The following is a 21561-nucleotide window of genomic DNA, read 5'->3' as shown; positions in this document are numbered from 1 at the left end:
TAGCTATCTCTCGAGCACAGGTTTTGGTTCGACCTTAATGGGAAAATAAAATGGAGCACCTAACAACATATCTTCATAGACCAAGAACTACGAGATCACCCATTTCATTATGGGGTGACAGAGGGATCGTACCATTCGAGCCTTTTTTTCATGCTTTTCCTTGAGGTCTGGAAAAAGCTGCAATCAACAGGATTTTCCAAATCCTCCCTTCCGGAAAGGAAGAACATGAAATTTTTTTTCCTTTCCACAGGGACCAGGAGATTAGATCTAGTCGTAAGAATGCTTGGCTGATAAATAACTCACTTATTGGTCTTCGACCCCCTCAGTCACTATGAACACCCCCGATCAGTGCAATGGGATGTGTCTATTTATCTATCTCTTGACTCAAAATGGAAGTAGGTTTGAAAAAGGATCTTAGAGTGTATAGGGTTGGGCTAGGAGGGTCTTTAACACCTTCCTTTTTCATCTCATCGGAGTTATTTCATAAAGACTTTCCATGGTAAGGAAAAAGCGAGGACCAAACACACTTGGAGAGCATAGTACAACAGAGAGTTGTATGCTGCATTCAAGAACGATGAATCACTCTAAAAAAGGAATCTATTGATTCTCTCCCAATTGGTTGGACCGTAGGTGCGATGGTTTACTTCATGGACAAAGTCTCTGGTTCAAGTCCAGGATGGCCCAACTGCGCCAAGGAAAATAACTGAAGAAACATTTGACTCCTTCATGCATGCTCCACTTGGCTCGGGGGGATATAGCTCAAATGGTAGAGCTCCACTCTTGCAATTGGGCTGTTGCGATTATAGGTTGGATGTCTAATTGTCTAGGTGGTAATGATAGTATCTTTTACCTAAACGGGTGGCTCACTGTTTCTAAGTAATGGGGAAGAGGACCGAAACATGCCACTGAAAGGTCTCTGCAAAGTCATAAGACCATGTATGGGGGCTAACGTGATACGAACCTAGGACGACCTGCTCCTAAACCCGTATTATATTAGTCCAGATCTTAATTAAGTTAAAGTTCTAATGGAATTGACCTCAACCCCTAACCAACCTGTGGTTAGAAATCATGGTATAATGTAGACGCCACAATAGGGGATGGAAAACCTATTGATAAGTCAAGCTAAAACAACCAATTCTCTAATGGTGTTTTAGGTGTTCTCAAATAACAAAGAGATAATTAATCTCACAAGTATTTTCTCAATCAAATCAAAGTTTTATTTTTATTGAAAATTAAGCCTTTAAATAGGCTTTGAAAGAAACAAAATAAACCCTAAAAACCCTAGGAAAAATCGGCCACATAATGAAGAGTTCTAGCTTGACCGAATCTTTCCTTTTTCGAATCTAATTAATTAATTACCTTATTTTCAATTAGGAATTAATTAATTTACAAACAAAATAATAAAATAAAAACTTTCCTAAACTTATTTGTCCAGCAAATAAATAAATAAAAACCCAAAGTCAAACGCAAATTAGGTAACGAGTTGACTTTGACATCTAGGCTGAATTATGTCTTCAATCGAGCTAACTCATGACTGTCCGAGCTAACTTATGTCTATCTGAGCTAACTTATGACTGTCCGAGCTAACTCATGACTGTCCGAGCTAACTTATGTCCGTCCGAGCTAACTTATGTCTGCATGTCCGAACTAAGTTATGTCAGATGTCCGAGGCATGGGTGTCCGATATCAAATGTCTGATGTATGGGTGTCCGATGTATCAACCTTCACCACTTGGATACTTAAAATAGGTCTTTTATCTTCAGGTATGGACAAGCCCTTTTGAGAATGAATTACTTTCTGGATAAAGGCAGCAAGGTTGTCCTTAAGCCTCTTAGCTTGAGCCCTAGTGATCGGTCCAGTCTTCATCCGTATCGGATCAGTACCCCAGTGAGTTGTTGGTTGTGCGAGCTTGGGCGGATTCGTATCATGATGCCTACCCAATACCAGAAGATCAAGGAAGTTGGTGACCTGACGACAGGGGAGCCAGTGACCAAAGTCCCAGTGAGCGACGGCCGTAACTATAACGATCTTAAGGTAGCAAAATTCTTTGTCGGGTAAGTTCTAACCCGTACCAAAGGCGTGATGATCGGGACACTATCTTGGAGAGAGGCTCGGTGAAATAGACATTTTTGTGACGGTAGGGACAGCCAGTACCTGGGTAGAAAGACCCTATGAAGCTTAACTATTCCCTGGGGTTGGCTTTGGGCCTTTCCTGCGCAGCTTAGGTGGAGGGTGAATTGTATTTCCAGCAACATAAGTCCACTTCCTTGGATTCCGTTTGAAGTAGGTTTGGAATTTGGATCTTAATTTTGGATATGGTAAACTAGACATGTAGAGGAAGTAGAAGCAAAAATAATGGCCCAATTTGGAGCTGGGAAGGCTGAGTTAAGCCCAAAACAATCTGACCCTCGTGCAGTTTTGTTGCCCAGAAAACTGGGCAAAACTGCCTCGGGTTTGATTACTTTTGAATGGGTAAATGGACTTTGTTTTATCTGGTTTTTGGGTAGAACATATTTTAATATTCAAAAAGGCTTCCCTCCAATTTTCAAGTCAAATGGAGCTGGTTTTCAAATTCAAATGCCTTAGACAAGCTGAACTGCCCATTAAAGAAGGTTTGTTGCATGCCCAGCACAGCGATTAGAGTTAGTTGAGGTAGTTTGGCTTGGTTGGTTACTTTTAATGCTTTTGTATTTATTGCTCAATATGGCAGCATGCCTTATTGTCTTTTTGATGTATTTAAAAGAATGAAAATTGTAATAAAAAACATTGAGAAAGAAAATATTCAAAAAACAGATTTTGAAAAAAAACATTTTTGGCTCTCTCTCTCTCAACTACTACATTTTGGTTTCTTCTTCTTCCTTTGATCGGTCAATTGCTCGCCAAGGACCCGAATTTGATTTACAACTTTGAGCATCCTTTCCATGAAATCTTTGACAAGCTCATTCTCCTTCATCTTCAAGGTCTCAAACTCTCTTCTTAGGTTTAAGTATTTCCATGGAACTCCTCTTGAAGCTTTATCCAAACCTCTCTAGCACTTGTGCATGACATTATCCTTGTAAAAATGGAATCACTCATGGAGGAGTGCAAGGCAGTGAGGTCCTTGAACCCCTTGGCAACTTCGGCCTCATGTGCATTTCTTTATGCTTGGGTTGCATTAGCTCTCAACTCCTCCACTACATAACCTTCTTCTATGACTTCCCTTAAACCAAAGGCTTGAAGGTAGGCTTTCATTTTTATACTCCAAATGGAATAGTTTTGGCCTTCAAACTTAGGTGGTGTTGGGGTTGCAAAGGATTGTGAGGCCATTTGAAAAAATGGTTTTTGAAAAGTTTTGAAAAATGGACACAAGAACAAGCTCTCGGGTGGTGGTGTTTTGGTGAGTTTCAACTAGTCTTTTTGGGAGGTTTTGGTTTTGGTTGGAAGGCTTTAGGTGGGGGATCCTCTCACAAATAAAATGGTCTAGGTTGAAAGCTCACAAGGTCCTAAGAAATTACACTATGCTCTGATACCACGATGGAATTTGGTGTAGGTTTATGTTGTTGTACCCTAGAGCACAATCATTCAAGGTGTTAGTCAAGAATGATTGTTGTTGGTTCTTGGTTCTTGAATCTTGATTTTGTTTTATTTTTGGGTTTGTTTAGGTTTTGTTTCTGGTTTTAATGGAGGTTTAGGGTTCTTGAGAAGGTTGTTAGCTTTTGGGAAGAAGAAGAAACCAAAAATGTAGTAGTTGAGAGAGAGAGAGCCAAAAATGTTGTTTTTCAAAATCAGTTTTTTGAATATTTTCTTTCTCAACGTTTTTCATTACAATTTTCATACTTTTAAATACATCAAAAAGACAATAAGGCATGCTTCTATATTGAGCAATAAATACAAAAGCATTAAAAGTAACCAACCAAGCCAAACTACCTCAACTAACTCTAATCGCTGTGCTGGGCATGCAACAAACCTTCTTTAATGGGCAGTTCAGCTTGTCTAAGGCATTTGAATTTGAAAACCAGCTCCATTTGACTTGAAAATTGGAGGGAAGCCTTTTTGAATATTAAACTATGTTCTACCCAAAAACCAGATAAAACAAAGTCCATTTACCCATTCAAAAGTAATCAAACCCGAGGCAGTTTTGCCCAGTTTTCTGGGCAACAACACTGCACAAGGGTCAGATTGTTTTGGGCTTAACTCAGCCTTCCCAGCTCCAAACCTAATTCAAACGGCATCCAAGGAAGTGGACTTATGTTGCTGGAAATACAATTCCAGCAACTAAACAAAAAAGGCCTTAAGCTAGATAATGAGCTTAGGGCATTACAAAAAGGATATTGTTCTTAAACATTACAAGATAAAATAAAATGCATAAACATAAATAATGTTTGGTCTTTGATGTTGCAAAACAAAGAGTGCAAGTGTAACCGAACTACCTTGTACATTATGGCAAGATCACCACATTTCAACAGAAATGACTAGAGAGAGGAAAGGTTCCTTTTTTTTTTAGGGTACTCCCGAGAGCAGATTCAGTGGAGACAGGGTGGGGCTCGTAGCTTAGGGAATTAGAGCACGTGGCTATGAACCATGGTGTCGAGTGTTCGAATCCCTCCTTGCCCAGAACTGGCCAAAAAGGGAAGGACCTTTCCCTTTGGGGGTAGGAAAATCATGACCGGGATTGCGGACCCGAAGCTATGGAATTTGGGCATGGATCTTTTGTCAAAATGGAACAGCCTTACTCTTTCTTTTTTCTTTCTTTTTATTTATCATTAATGATGGATCAATTAAATATAGTATGCCCGGCTCGAAGCCCAAATCGACATTTTTTTTTGTTTTATGCCCTGTAATTCTTCCTCAGGCAGTATTGGACAGAATAGCAGAGAAAGTACAAGTATTAGTAGCATAGGAAAAATGCATTTCTCGTCATTAATATGTTTGCTCACGGTAATTATGGCCTACCGGGCAAATCAATGACTACATCTTTGATGCATTTCCTAGTACATATGAGAATTCTTAATTGGATAGTTGTAAATAGCCCTAGATTATGGAACAAAGGATTATCCCAGGCCTACGCCGAGGTATTGACGGCGATTCTCAAATATCACAGAACATAAAGTGATACGATGAGATAGAATGCAATAGAAACAAAGACACAAGGAATGAGTTACCTACTCTTAACGGTCAAAGCGAGCCCTTTCGTTCCGAATTCTTGAATTCGAAATGAATCAAATCTCCCCAAGTAGGATTTGAACCTATGACCAGTCAGTTAGATCTCATAAAGTTTAATTCACGTTCTCAACCCATAACCAATATGAGCTCAAAGTTTCCTTTGTAACTCCTAGAACTTCTTCATAGTGGCTCCGTTCCATGCCTTATTTCATAGGGAACCCAAAAGTGGCTCTATTTCATTATATTTCATCCATATCCCAATTCCATTCATTTAATATCCCTTTGGTGTCATTGAGATAAGAGATGTCATTTCTAGTCTATCTCTTTCTATTTTTATATATAGATGGAATGTTTAAAAATCATTATATAATAATCCAGAAATTGCAATAGAAAATAAAAAAGGGAGGTTTGTGATGATTTTTAAATCTTTTATACTAGGTAATCTAGTATCCTTATGCATGAAGATAATCAATTCGTTCTGGTCGGACTCTATTATGGATTTCTAAGCACATTCACCATAGGGCCTTCTTATCTCTTCCTTCTCGAGCTCGCGTTATGGAAAAAGGGGAAGAAGGAACCAAGAAGAAAGTATCAGCAACAATCGATTTTATTACAAGATAGCTCATGATGTTCATATCGATCTATTATGTGCCTCTGCATCTAGCATTTGGTAGACCTCATACAATAACTATCCTAGCTCTACCGTATCTTTTGTTTCATTTCTTATGGAACAATCACAAACACTTTTTTGATTATGGATCTACTAATAGAAATTCAATGCGTAATCTTAGCATTCAATGTGTATTCCTGAATAATCTCATTTTTCAATTATTCAACCATTTCATTTTACCAAGTCCTATGTCAGTCAAATTAGTCAACATTTATATGTTTCGATGAAACAACAAGATGTTATTTGTAACAAGTAGTTTTGTTGGTTGGTTAATTGGTCACATTTTATTCATGAAATGGGTTGGATTGGTATTATTCTGGATACAACAAAACAATTCTATTAGATCTAATGTACTTATTAGATCTAATAAGTACCTTGTGTCATAATTGAGAAATTCTACGGTTCGAATCTTTAGTATTCTTTTATTTATTACATATGTCTACTATTTAGGTAGAATACCTATTGTTACTAAGAAACTGAAAGAAACCTAAAAAATGGAAGAAGGGGGGGAAAAGTGAGGAAGAAACAGATGTAGAAATAGGAACAACTTCAAAAACGAAGGGGACTAAACAGGAACAAGAGAGATCCACCAAAGAAGATCCTTCTCCTTCCCTTTTTTTGGAAGAAAATAAGGATCTGGAAAAAATTGATGAAACATAAGAGATATGAGTGAATGGAAAGGAAAAAACAAAGGATGAATTCCACTTTGAAGAGACATGCTGTAAAAATTGACCCATTTATGAAATTTATTATATGGATGGGAATGAAAATCAAGAAAATTCAAAGTTAGAAATATTTATAGAAAAAAAATCTACTCTGGGTTGAAAAACCTCTTGTTAATATTCTTTTTGACTATAAGTTTAGTTTTAATCTATAAATTAAATAATTGATTAAGTTAACTTGAGTTAACTTAAGTTGAGTTAGGTTTTTTTATTTTATTTTTTTTTTATAAATTAAAAGAAAATAAAAAGTAAATTAATAAAAAGATCAATACATAAGATATATAGACTAAGAGATGGGAAGAAATTCGTGTTGAAATGTGGTGATCTTGCCACAATGTGCAAGGTAGTTCGGTTACACTTGCACTCTTTGTTTTGCAACATCAAAGACCAAACATTATTTATGTTTATGCATTTTATTTTATCTTGTAATTTTTAAGAACAATATCTTTTTTTGTAATGCCCTAAGCTCATTAACTAAAGCTTAGGGCCTTTTTGTCTAGTTGCTGGAATTGTATTTCCAGCAACATAAGTCCACTTCCTTGGATGCCGTTTGAATAAGGCTTGGGATTTGGATATGAATTTTGGATATAATAAACTAGAAACGCAGAGGAAGCAGCAGCAAAAAGAATGGCCCAATTTGGAGCTGGGAAGGCTGAGTTAAGCCCTAAACAATCTGCCTCTGGTTTGATTATTTTTTAATGGGTAAATGAACTTTGTTTTATCTGATTTTTGGCTAGAACACAGTTTAATATTCAAAAAGGCTTCCCTCCAATTTTCAAGTCAAATGGAGCTGGTTTCCAAATTCAAATACCTCAGACAAGCTGAACTGCCCATTAAAGAATGTTTCTTGCATGCCCAGCACATTGATTAGAGTTAGTTGAGGTAGTTTGGCTTCGTTGGTTACTTTTAATGCTTTTGTATTTATTGCTCAATATGGTAGCATGTATTATTCTCTTTTTTATGTATTTAAAAGTATGAAAATTGTAATGAAAACGTTGAGGAAAATATTCAAAAATTTTGAAAAACAATTTTGGCTCTCTCTCTGAACTACTACATTTTGGTTTCTTCTTCTTCCCAAAAGCTAACAACCTTCTCAAGAACCCTAAACCTCCATTAAAACCAGAAACAAAACCTTAACAAACCGAAAAAAAACAAAATCAAGAACCGAGAACCAACAACAATCATTCTTGACTAACACCTTGAATGATTGTGCTCTAGGGTACAACAAGATAAACCTACACCAAATTCCATCAATTTGACCTCCCCCCACATATTTGATACCGTCCCCTACGAAAAAACTCGCAATACTGATACCATTCATATTCCATCAATTATTCATTTATAAAAAAAATGAGTTAGTTGAGCCAATCCTCTTATACCTTTAGTTAAGCATATTGCATAAAAAACATCTATGTAACCACGATTATATGACCAATTATATCTCCCATTTAATAGTTTTTCCTAAAACAAATTTCCTTTTTTAGGAATACTTTTAACAAATGAATTAAAGAAATTCAAATTTTGTAATGAGGAATAAACTGGCTTATATAAAAAAGACGTTATAAGGATTCCAAAAAGATCCATACTAAATGAAAAAGTTGCGTTTGAAATAAATTCATACAAATCCATAGAAGTATTTCGATTTGGATGTAAAAGGTTTATCGTTAGATTTAACAATTTTGATAATATATCCAAATCCATCGATTCTTGATTGAATTGATTGAAGAAAGGAATTCCTATGAATCCAATGAACAAAGGAAATAGTACTAATACAAGCATAGGAAATAGCATAGTATTCTCTGATTCCTGTGGATATGAGAAAGCATTTTTGGTTCCAAAATGACTAATAGTAATAAATGGGTGCATCATGCTTCTTAGATTACTATCAAATCGATGTCTTTTTAGAAAAAAAAAAAAAAAAAGGAGCCCTTTCATTATTATTCATTGTTAATAAAGTTAATAAAGTAACATTTTTTTAATAATTTTTTGCCCTTCTTTACCCCATAGAGATATTGAAAAGAACGAGCTATTTTTTTTTTCCACAGTAAGTTTGGAACTAAAGGTTTAAATGTCCTTCAAAAGTAAGTAAATAGATCTGAAACATATAAAATGCAGTTAAGCCAGCTGTGGAACAAGAGATTATTGAAAAAATCGGCGAATATAACCAACTATCATTAAGAATTTCTTCTTTGGACCAAAAACACGCAAGGGGTGGAATATCACATAGAGAAAGTGTACCTAATAAAAATGCAGTTTTTGTAATTGGTACATGTTTTCGTAAACCACCCATAACAACCATATTCTAGCTTTTATCTGGAGAATATCCAACAATTTTTTCCATGGAATGAATAATTGATTCGTATACTCAAAACAACAATGCTTTCGAATAAGCATGAGTAACCAAATGAAATAAAGCCGCTCAATAAGACCTCATACCTAAAGCCAACATTATATAACCCAATTGGGACATCCTAATTGAATGAAATCCTCGACAATGTGAATTAATGTGGGTACAGATATTGGACTAATTTCATTCTTTATCTTAAAGAAAGAGTAGTTCAAATCCGAAACTATATTTCAAAATAATTATATAGACATTAATTACTCGATTTTCAATCCAAATTAAGACGTGATTATTACCAAAACGGAAGGAACCTTAGCACTTAGTAATTTGAAAATTTTCTTGAATCAAGGGAGTTATTTATTTTTTGTTTGAGGCTAATTCAAAATTGTTCGAATTGTATAATTGTCAATTATTGATATTGGTAAACGACCTAAAGCAATTTGATTATAATTTAATTCATGACGATCACAAGTAGAAAGTTCATATTCTTTAGTCATTGATAAACAATTTGCTGGACAATACTCAACGTAATTACCACAAAGTATACAGATTCCGAAATCAATACTGTAATTAAGTAATGGTTTCTTGCGAATATCAGTTTCCAATTTCCAATCCATGATGGGTAGATCTATAGGACACACACAAATATATACTTCACAAGCAATACATTTATCAAACTCAAAATGGATTCGACCATGGAAACACTTCTCAGTGATTAATTTTTCATAAGGATATTGAATAGTTATAGGTAAACGATTTGCGTGGGATAAGGTAATCATGAAACTTTGACCAATGTAACTTGCAGCTCGTACTATTTGTTAACTATAATTCATTAACCCAGTTACCGTAGGGAACATATCATGAATATATATGAATAATTTGATGTTTGTATATTTCTCTTGTTTAGGCCAAGTTGTGAATATAGAATATCATATTCCTTTATAGTAAAAAGAGTTGGAAAGGAGTTGTTAATAATAGATTACTGAGAGAAATAGGTAAAATAAATTTCCATCCAAGATTCAATAGTTGGTCCATTCTTATCCTATGTAAAGTCCATCTTGTTACGATAGGAATAAACAAAAAAAAATAAGTTTTAGCTAATGTAATAAAGATATCAATTGTCGCCCCAAAAACCTCATATCATTAATTTATTTGAAAATGCTCCGAAACAAATATATACGGAATAGAGATATTCCAATTGCCCAAGTAAAGAACTGTTACAAATAACGATGAAACTAATAGGTTTAGATAGGAAGCAACATAAAATAAACCAAATTTTATCCCCGAATAGTCGGTTTGATAACCTGCTACTAATTCTTCTTTTGCTTCTGGTAAATCAAAAGGCAATGTCTCACATTCTGCTAGGAAAGAAATTAGAAAAACAATAAACCCTATAGGTTGACGCCACAAATTCCATCCCCAAAAACCATATTTTGATTGCACCTCAACTATATCAACTGTACTTGAACTATTGGATAATCATAGTCGGCGGTACCATCACTGTTTCCATCGCTATTCCAAAACTGTACATGAGATTTTCACCTCACATGGCTCCTAAAGGGCCATAAAAAAATCTAAAGACCGAGTCCTTTTATCTTGCAATGCTTGGTTATACAATAGATAAGATTCAAATCTATCATACGGTCCAAAATTAGACCAATTGAATTCTATCTGTTATGTTTTAATAAATTAAAAAATAATAATTAGTGTACTTAATATTAATAATTAATAATAAAGAATTCAATTTATTATTAATTTAATAAATCAAGAAATTGAATTAATGATAAAAAAAATACTTCTGAATTGATCTCATCATTTTTTTAAAAATTTCCATAATCATTTAAATTTTTCTTTGTTGAGTAATAACTTGATTCTTCAATAAAATACTCATTGTAAAAAAAATCAATAACCCATTGTTAAAGAATTATATATTACATTAATTCATGAATTATGACACGAATTGTATCGATATAAATCTTGATAAAAGAAAAAAAGAATAAAAAAATATTGTGTTTATTCTTTTGTATACCTTTCTTTTTTTTTTTTTTGTTCCTATTCTTCTTTCTGTTTTTTAAAAAAAGGGGCTTACAAAATCAAAAAAGGAACTATCTTGTTCCTAATAGTAATTTATTTAATCAGCGGATAGGAGCATACTGATGCGAATCCACCCGAGACTGCTCGACCAACAACCCGCTGGGGTGCTGACCCATTACAAATGAAGGTGGGACCGATCACTAGGGCCCAAGCCAAGAAGTTCAAGGACAATCTTGCTGTCTTCATACAAGGAATAAGTCATAGTCAAGAGGGGTTGGCCACATCTAAAGAACAAAGGCCTGTTTTACTCATACAAGCAATAGAAGCCAAAACAGGGTCGGGTGACGTTTTTTGTGATAATAAGGAGGCCGGGTTGTATGAATTGGAACCCCATCTTTATGGGTTCAATTCATATGGAGGATGAGTCATAGAAACCAGCCAAAGCAGCTTCAAAGCCGACCAACAATGTGGTTTGCGCACAAGGAGAAGGAAAGGCCGGATTTGCTGTATTCCTTGCTGGCTTTACTGTATTTTACTGTATTAGCCTTTTCTCATACTTCCAAGCAAGGGCAACGTGAGGAACTTCACAATAAGCTTATTTGGCATCCTAAAAAGCATATTGAAGCTGATTTGGAGCTCACTTTGGTCAAAGATTGGTCAAAGTCAATTTAGTCAAAAAGCTAGTATTTTAGTTTCCTAATTTTATTCTACTTTTTGTTTTAGGAAACTACCATTATTTTTAGTTTCTATTTATTTATTTTCTGGACAAATAAGATTAGGAAAGTTATTATTTTATTATTTTCATTGTAAATTAATTAATTCCTAATTCAAAATAAAGGAATTAATTAATCCAAATTAGATTAGGAAAAGGAAAGTTTCGGCCAAGGTAGACTTCTTCATTGTGTGGCCGGTTTTTCCTAGGGTTTTTAGGGTTTATTTTGTTTCTTTCAAAGCCTATTTGAAGGCTTATTTTTCATTAATAATACAACTTTAAAACTTTGATTTGATTGAGAAAATACTTCTGAGATTAATTATCTCTTTGTTATTTGAGAACACCTAAAAAACCATTAGAGAATTGGTTGTTTTAGCTTGACTTATCAATAGGTTTTCCATCCCCTATTGTGGCGTCTACATTATACCAAGGTTTCTAACCACAGGTTGGTTAGGGGTTGAGGTCCATTCCATTAGAACTTGAACTTAATTAAGATCCGGGCTAATATAATACGGGTTTAGGAGCAGGTCGTCCTAGGTTCGTATCACATACTCTGGATCGGAATCGTGGGGAGTACTGCCTTAAAGCCCCAATTAGTATTCTTTGTATATTATGTAGAAATGTATCCTTTTGGATAATTTACAGGATCTACGTTACTAATCCTTTGCGTATCTTGGTGTTTCTACCTATCCACTCCTTTTTGTTCAATCGCCTTTTCTTTTATGGTAATACATGTATGAAAATACATACAAATGATAGTGAAAACTCAATACAATTGATCTTTTAAGCCCGCTTCAAGTCAGGATCACCAATCAACCAATCTTGGGGTAAATGGAAGCTTCTGCTTCTGTTTATTTCTGCCCAACTCTCTAACTCTTATACATAGAAAATGAGACTCAATATCTTTACTACGAATTTATATAGAAGTTGTTCCCTTTCACTCATCCAACTATCTAGTTTAGTTCATCAATCCGAATAATGAATAAAAAAATGAAGATATCTACTCAATTCATTCTACCCCTTTCCTAGAAAGAAAATAATAGAGAGGAAGGAATAGAGAAAAATTTATGTCTCAACAAATCACACGTCGAGATATTGATAACACACATAAAGGTAATGGTATTTCATAACTAATTGATTGAGGAGTAGTTCGTAGACCGCCTAAAAAAGAATATTTATTATTTGACCCGTATCCTGACATAAGAAGTCCAATGGGAGCAATATTGGAAATGGCAATCCATAAAAAAAACACCGATATTAAGATCCACTAAAACAAGGTGATAGCCGAAAGGAACTAGTGAATAGCTTACTAAAATTGATATGACTGCTATGGATGGTCCGATACTGAATAAATGGGTATCTCCTCCCGACGGAAGAAGATTTTCTTTGAAAAGAAGTTTTGTCCCATCTGCTAGAACTTGAAGAACTCCCAAAAGGCTAGTGTATTCATGTCCAATACGTTGCTGCAGTCCTACGGATATTTCTCTTTCTAACCATACAATTACCACTACGCTTATTGTGATTCCTAATACAAGAGTAAAAATAGGAATAAAGGCCCATATAATTCCGTAGACCTCTTTGAAAAACTCCAATCAAGAAAAATAATCGATATCTTGTACTTCTATCGTATCAATTATCATTTCAACTATCAACTTCTCCCATAATGATATCTATGCTACCTAGCAGCTACTCCTCCCATACAAAAATAATTATGCGTCATTTTGATACCAGTGGCAGCTTCGAATAGATCATATATTAATTCTCTTTCTCAAAAAATATAGAAGAAAGGCATCTGTGCACCAATATCTGACATAAAAGGGCTGAGCCATAGTAGTTGAGAAGCTATACGACTCAACTCCAACATAATTACTCTGATATAGCTGGCTCTTTTAGGCACTTGAATATTTCCTAACTGCTCCGGGCCATTTATGATTATTGCTTCTATGAACATAGTAGCTAAATACTCCCAATGCATTACATGAGGCAGATATTCTATAATTATTATGAGTCGAAGAACACCATGCATTGATGGGTGGTGGGGACCCATATTTGCTACCATGAGGTCATTTCTTGTAGCTAGTATATTCATAGGTTTTTCATCAAAAAAACTAAAATAAGTTCATTAAAATTCAAATTCAAGATCTAACAAATTAAATAATTCAAAATAAACTACTTTTTCAAATTAGCGAGTTTTTGATTCCCGAATATCCAATTGATTAATTAATTCTTTATAACATATTCTATTTTTCTTTAACAAATAAGATAGTAGCCATTGGCGTTTTCCCAAAATTTGACGTAGGCCTCTTTGAGATAAATAGTCTTTTCTATGCAATTCCAAATGTGAAATAAGTTTTAGTATCCTATTGGTGAGGCTGCGTATTTGAAATTCAACAGATCCTACTTTTTCTTCTTTTTCTTCTTATGAAATAACCGAGATGAATGAATTTTTTACCATAAAATGAAATTTGTCCCCCTATTCCTATACTTTTTTTAGTGTTAGTGGTTTTATTGATCAATAATAACAATGCCATTCATTTTAACTTAGTATACACAAAAGATAAAAATTTATACCTAAAATGAGAAAAAATAAGATTTTGGTGATCATTTATAGATCTAATTGATATGTCAATGAATCACGTATTGGAATGAAATGTAAGCCAATGCATGTGTGCATTTCTTTGTTTTCATAGATCGTACTATAGGAAATATAGGAAAAACAAATCTACCATTACCTAACAAATTTTGAATCGAGGATACATATTTATCCTTACCAAACTGAAATGACTGCCTTTATGGGTATCAAACCAATATCGATTCATACAAGCTAAATCTTTGAATTGATAATTAGGCCATAGAACGAATTTTAATTTAATTGTATCTCTTTCGCTTTTATCCAAAACTTGACTATTTGCCTTCTTACATTGCAACATGTTGCATTTCAAGGCATACCATTCCCATTCCTAGAATTAAAACAAATTAGAATTCTTAATTCTCTATGAAATCTAGGGGATAAAATGTTCTCAGGGACAAACAAATCATAATGATTGTTGTCTTTATTTTTTGTCATTTTTTTGATATTTTTCAATGAATTCAGCAGAATTCTTTTTATCAACAGTGCTTTTTGTTAAGGACTTTTGATTTATTTCATGCTTACTGTTATGAACCAATGAAATACCTACGACTTAATATATAATAAATTGTCCTTCATTTTTTATAGATAGACGGATTGGGTTGATAATCAATATTCGCTTTTTCATCAATTCTATAAAAGTTAAATCTTTATGAATCGGTAGAATATCTAGGCTGAATTCGCCCCTTTGAATAGAGGATATAAAAATTTCTCTTGGATTTATCAGTCTAAGAAGGAGGCAATATACTTTGATGTTATCGATCACTTTTTTATTTAAAACACTATCCCATCTCAATTGAAAATGCAAATACCTTTTTAGGAAGAAACCAAACCCCGCTTCTGGATTGTTTCTTATTTCTATCTTTTTTCATGTCTGATCCCACAAAATCTTCTTCAATATCTTCGTCTTGCTTTGAGAGAGATGATTCAAAATCTACTTGGCTTATGGATTCTTTTTTTCCTTGATTTTGGTTTTCTGATTCAAGAGATTTTTTTTTATTCGAAAATATTGATATATTTCTTTTTTTCTTTCCGGTGATGCTTTTATTTTCACTAGCATTTTCATTTATATGCAAATTAAAAGGAATTAATTTGATTGGAATGGCCCATGGTTTAATCTTATACCTGTTATAAAGTATCAAAAATTCTAGGAAAAACCAATGATCCATATTTGATACGAGACAACTTCGTATTTCTTCATTCATTCCTATCCAATCAAAAAGGTTTTTTTTTGTATTGGATAGGTTGATTTCTTGATTTTGAGGAATCATGAGATAAAAAAGACCTTGTGTATCGGTTTTATCAAGTACTTGATAATTATTCCTCTCGAGTCTTACTGTATTTATTACTAGTGGTGTCAATATCAATATTGATCTAGGCCTCAATATCGACTTTCTTTCTTAGACAAAAATTGAGAATTATCCAATTAAGATATTTTCTATCCAGATTTTTCTCCATATCTATAATATCATCTTCGACTAGATAATTATTGATAGGGATATCTCCTAGCATATTAAAATATTTTCATTTATGTGTACTATAATTATAAAAAATTTATTGGTTATTATTTACTTGTAATGGTAATCCATAATTAGAAGAGTTCTTCTGATCTTCATAATTAATGGATTTAGATGATATAAATTTATATGCTAAAAGATCATATCTATAGTGTTTTTTAAAATTCTCTATTTCCTTTTGTAATGAGGCAGCTTCAAAAGTTTTTTGTTTTTTGTAGTGAATTAATCAGTTTTTTTTTTCATTTTCACATGAATCGTATTTCTTTAAATGGTTAATTTGAGCTACAGAGTGTTGATTAACTCTATTTCGCCACTTTTGTGGTACTAAGCTAGACCATTTAATCGGAGATAAATCATATTGATCATGACCTTTTAACTAATTTTTCCACTGATTCATTCCCAAATTTCAAAGAGAATTATGTCTTAATTTGGAATGAAATAGTTTCTATGTTCCACCAAAATAATTCTTTATTTCATTCTTAAGAAAAAAAGTTGTTCCATTATATTGAAAAACAGATCTTAACTTATATAAGTATAAGTTAAGGTCTGAGGGTTGTGATAATTTGTAAAATACATATCCTTGTGACATGTAAGATAAGTCAAAAAAAAGTCTGTGTGTTTTTATTATTAATAGTAGAAAGGGACTTTTTTATAGTCGAAATAAAGTAAATTAGACGTTTGTTTTTTCTATAAAGTATTTTTTGATTTGTTTCGCTATTAGAATTAGAAATATCTTTATCATCGTAAATATATTTATTAAGAATCTTTCTTGTTGATTCCTTAAAATATTGTGCATTAATATTCCAAATATCAATGGTACCTAAAAAGATATCTATGTATATATTTTCAATGAAAAAAAATTTATAAAATAATGTGATCTATGGATTAGTCGAGCATTTCTTCTTTTTAATACTTGCCCAATATTTTTTGGTGATCTTAATCTTTTATCATCATAACTCATTTTGTTTTTGTTAGAACTTATATTTTGTATTATAATGTATATCTTTTCAATGAAAAATGATATATAAAATAATGTAATTTACAGATTACTCGAGCATTTCTTCTTTTTAATACCTGCCCAATATTTTTTGGCGATCCTAATCTTTTATCATCATAACTCATTTTGTTTTTGTTAGAACTTATATTTTGCATTTTAAATTCTTTTTTCTTCTCTTTCTTTATTTTTTCTATTTGATTTATGAGTGTATTTGTTCTATCAGTCAAATTTTGTAATTTTTTTTTTTTGTTAATGAATAATTTGTGCAATATGTAGGTCGAATTTTACTAAACGATTCATGAATTAGCTTATTATTTCTTATTGAATCTTTTTCTTTTTTAGTTTCACTTAATTGATATATTTATAGTTCTCCCACGCCAAATGATAGAGTTGGGTTTATTTTTTGGAGTTCTTTTACTATTTCTTTTCGAAATAGAATGGTTTTACTAAACTGGTCTTATTATTAGAACTAGAAAATGCTGCTTTTTCCATTGTCTTATTTTTTTTGTTGAGTTCTTTAAAAATAGGCTAAAAAATTGAAAGGTGGTTTTGGGAGAGACAAAAGGCAATTTAGTTTCCATTCCTCAAACTATTAAAAAATAGAAATCTTTTTTTTATCCTTTCTTTTTCATTGGATCATTATAAGTTTTTTGTAGCTTAGATTTATGCCAAGGTTTCAAACGAAAAGGAAATAGGATCTTTATCTAAATACCATCTATTAGCCATTTTTTTGGAAATTCTATTTCTGATAATTGGACGCCAATATATGTACATTTAATATGCATTTCTCTATTCCAATCCTTTAAATCATCATACCATTCGGGAAATTGAAACAGTAGTATACGTATAATATTTTTAACGATTATCAATAAGGGTAATAGAATATTTTTTCCAAAAATTGATTAGGTGACTAACACAAGACCTCTTAGTATTTGAGCAAATATAATATTATCCCATGCTTCTGCTATTTCTATATGTGCTTTTTCTCGTCTTTTGCTTTCTTCAATTTTGTCTTTTTCTTTGTTTTTCTCAGTGCCTTTTGGCTTCTTTTTTGTATAATTTGAAATTGTTGATTCTATGTTTTTCCACATCCAATTTTTAAAAAAACATTTTCATTGGCTCAGACATATCAAAAGGAAAAAAAAAAAAAAAAAAAACATCTTTTTCGATTCTATCCAAAAAAAGGGGTGAATGTACATTTGCTTAAAAGAGTTTCCAAATAATTGTTTTGTGTCTTTGAGCGCACATAGAACCTTTTAGTATGTCTCAATGAAAATCCGGTTGTTGTGAATAACGTATCAAAGCCACTTCCTCTATTTCATAAGGATTATTAGTATCTTTGGTATTAGTATCAGTAGTTTGTAGGTTATCAGTAAAAATCACTACACGTTTGGATTTTCGTGAACAAATCTCATACTCCGTTGCCACCCCTCTGTGGTTTCTCCCACCTAGTTTTCTAAATCATTAACTAATTTGTACGACCATCGAGGAACTTGTTTAGTAATTTCTTTTAGTTCAATACGTTTTTTTCTAATTTTTTTATCGTTAGGACCTCTTATAGCTGCATCAAATAGAAATTTATAATTTTGTTTGTTATCTTCTAAATCAATTTTTATTTGTTCTTCTTCGGGAAGTAAAGAAAGCTCGTTAAAATTTAAACTTGATGTGGTTTTTCAGTAAGTTCATTGATTAAGTTCAAGAAATATAAAATTTTTGTTGTTAATGGTTTTTTATTAAATGGATTTTTTATCTGTTCAAATTTTAGGTAATTAAAAATAAGAAGGATACTATGAAATTTTTTTTATACAAAAACCCTCTATGTTAATGTTGTTTTTTTTGGAAGTTTCATCTAGGATTGCAGTTGAAAAAAAATTTGTGATTCGTCCCCGATGGGGGCCAGTCAAGAAAGGATCATATATTTTAGGTAAGTATTCGTTTTGAGGGTATCATTACAAAATCTAGTCTCTTTTTTAAGTGTATCCCAAACAAAGAATATCCTATCTAAAGTTTTGTCTAGAATTCTGACTCTATTTATAAATTTTTTGTTTACGTCTTTTTATTTTTTGTTCATTGCTATAACTTCAATTTGCTGTAAACAGAGACATCTTTCTTTATATCATTTCCAAAAAAGTTGAAAAACTTGATGGGTATGTAAAAGATATTCTTTCTTTGCCCTCGCTTTAAGCAGTCCCTAAAAGATATTCTTTCTTTGCCCTCTCTTTAAGCAGTCCCTAGGTGATGCGAATCCGCTAGAACCCACTCAACCGACAACCCGATAGGGTGTTGACTCGATACGGATGAAGATCGGGCCGATCACTAGGGCTCAAGCTAAGAAATTTAAAGACATTATTGCTGCCTTTATCCACAGAGTAATTCATATTCAAAAGGGCTTGTCTATACACGAATATCCAATACCTATCTTGAGCATACAAATGGTGGAAGCCGGTACAGACCCGGGTAGCGGTTTTGGTGCAATTATGTAGGCCGGGAAGCATGAAATGGTTCCAATGTTTCATGGATTAAATACATATGTCTAAGAGGACATGGAATCAAGCTAAAACAGCTTCAAAGTTGTCCAAAAAGGGGTTGTATGGACAGTTAGTAAATTTGGCCTGTTTTTGCTGTATTTTGTGCTCGCTTTACTTATTGTACTGAGTTGCCTTTTTCTCTTTCCTCCAAGAAAGGAAAACATGTGGAACTCCATAATAAGCTTATTTGGCATCCTACAAATCATATATAAGTTAATTTGGAGCTCAAAGAGGTCAAAGATTGGTCAAAGTCAACTTAGTTAAAAAGCTAGTATTTTAGTTTCCTAATTTGTTTCTACTTTTTGTTTTAGGAAACTACCAATACTTTTTGGTTTTCATTTCTTTATTTTCTGGACAAATAAGTTTAGGAAAGTTATTATTTTATAATTTTCATTGTAAACTAAGTTTAGGAAAGTTATTATTTTATTATTTTCATTGTAAATTAATTATTTTCTAATTCAAAATAAAGGAATTAATTAATCCAAATTATATTAGGAAATGAGTGAGAATTTCGGCCACCATAGGAAACTACTTTGTATGGCCAGTTTTCCCTTTGTTTTTAGGGTTTTATTTTGTGACTTTGTAGCCTATTTAAAGGCTTATTTTTCAATAAGAATTAAGCTTTAATTTTATACAGAAAATTATTTGTGAGATTGAATTCTCTTTGTTCTTTTGAACACCTGAAACACCATTAGTGAATGAGTGTTTTAGTTTTGACTTATCAATAGGATTTCCATCACTTATTGTGGTGTCTTCTTTATATAACAAGGTTTCTAATCACAGGTTGGTTAGGGTTCCAGGTGACCATTAGAACTTGAACATAATTAGATCCGGACTAATAAAATACGGGTTTAGGAACAGGTCATCCTAGGGTCGTATCACTAGGTACTTTGGTTAGCAGGGGAAGGGGAGCTCTATAGGAACACCAATACATGAAGTTACGATTATTAAGCTTTAATAGAGTCTCTAATAGGAAAATAAAGTGATAAAACCAATGCTAGAGGTATTAGAAGCCCTAGTTTTGGAGGGACCAACCATTGTACTTCTAGGGGAGGGTCTAACATAGCAGAAGGCCATAGCTTTTGTGAGTGGTCAGCGCAATACGGTACGATATGCCAGCAGCCTAAATGAGGCACCCAAGAGCCACTAGCACAAGATAGATTTAATGCCAGGCTGGAAGTGATTTACTAAGTCAGGATTTCCAGTGGCTGCCCATTGTAGAATCGTCGATAACCTGGCCGCCACTATCATGTGTGTAAAGACTTACTGCATAGGCATGCTGGAAACCGTTTGGCAAGTCAAGGGACCCTGAAATCTACTCCTTAGCTATAACATTCCAGAGTCATGCAGAACAGACACTAACCGTCCTCCAACTACTATTAATTAATTGGACCTTCAAGGAACGGAACAAGTAGAGTACAAAAAAGAAAGCTAAACCATTTGTAAATGTGATTTCCTCTCCGTAAAATCATTTCATGGTAAAGGAAATTGAACCTATGCCACTTAAGCAATGATGGAAAGGAATAAAATAAAGAGAGAAATAAAAAAGAAAATAGAGGAAAAAATAATAAATAAAAAAAGCAAAGTAGAAGAGCCTAGATTCCAAATGAATGAAAACGTGACTGAATTGGTCCTAGTTACTCTTCGGACCTGAGTGGAAGAAGGGAAGAGATTCCCGAATGAGGAAAAGGATCCAATGACTTCAAAATAATTGAACGAGGAGCCATATGAGAAGAAAATCTCATGTAGGGTTATGTAGAGTCGCAGTAAGGGTGACTTATCTGTCAACTTTTCCACTATCAACCCCAAAAAACCAAACTCTGCCTTACGTAAAGTTGCAAAAATGCGCTTAACCTCTAGATTTGAAATCACTGCTTATATCCTTGGTATTGGCCATAATTTACAAGAACATTCTATAGTCTTAGTAAGAGGGGGAAGGGTTAAGGATTCACCCGGTGTGAGATATCATATTAATCGAGGAACCCTAGATAGCTGTCGGAGTAAAGGATCGTCAACAAGGACATTCTAGTGCGTTGTAGATTCTTATCCAAGACTTGTATCATTTGATGATGCCATGTGAATCGCTAGAAACATGTGAAGTGTATGGCTAACCCAATAACGAAAGTTTCAAAGTTTCTAAAGAGATTCTATTCGGAACTATTATATGTCCAAGGTCCAATATTGAAATAATTTCAGAGGTTTTCCTTGACTTTGTTCGTGTCAACAAACAATTAGAAATGCCTCGACTTTTTTAGAATAGGTCTGA

General features: G+C 33.2%; 4 pseudogenes; 1 reads left to right on the top strand and 3 right to left on the bottom strand.

Annotated features, from left to right (window-relative positions):
• Positions 1–5555: 5555 nt before the first annotated feature.
• LOC132799905 (uncharacterized mitochondrial protein AtMg00370-like) lies at positions 5556–6472 on the top strand (annotated as a pseudogene).
• Positions 6473–9817: 3345 nt separating this feature from the next.
• Positions 9818–13713, bottom strand: LOC125419333 (NAD(P)H-quinone oxidoreductase subunit 1, chloroplastic-like; annotated as a pseudogene).
• Positions 13714–14356: 643 nt separating this feature from the next.
• LOC132799904 (protein TIC 214-like) lies at positions 14357–17259 on the bottom strand (annotated as a pseudogene).
• A 122-nt stretch (positions 17260–17381) lies between these two features.
• On the bottom strand, positions 17382–20372 carry LOC132799903 (protein TIC 214-like; annotated as a pseudogene).
• Between the last annotated feature and the right edge of the window lie 1189 nt (positions 20373–21561).

This window comes from Ziziphus jujuba, chromosome 11 (genome assembly GCF_031755915.1).
Source record: "Ziziphus jujuba cultivar Dongzao chromosome 11, ASM3175591v1".
NCBI classification, from domain to species: Eukaryota; Viridiplantae; Streptophyta; class Magnoliopsida; order Rosales; family Rhamnaceae; genus Ziziphus; species Ziziphus jujuba.
Note: the sequence above shows the minus strand (reverse complement) of the source record. Positions and strands in the feature narration are given on the sequence as shown.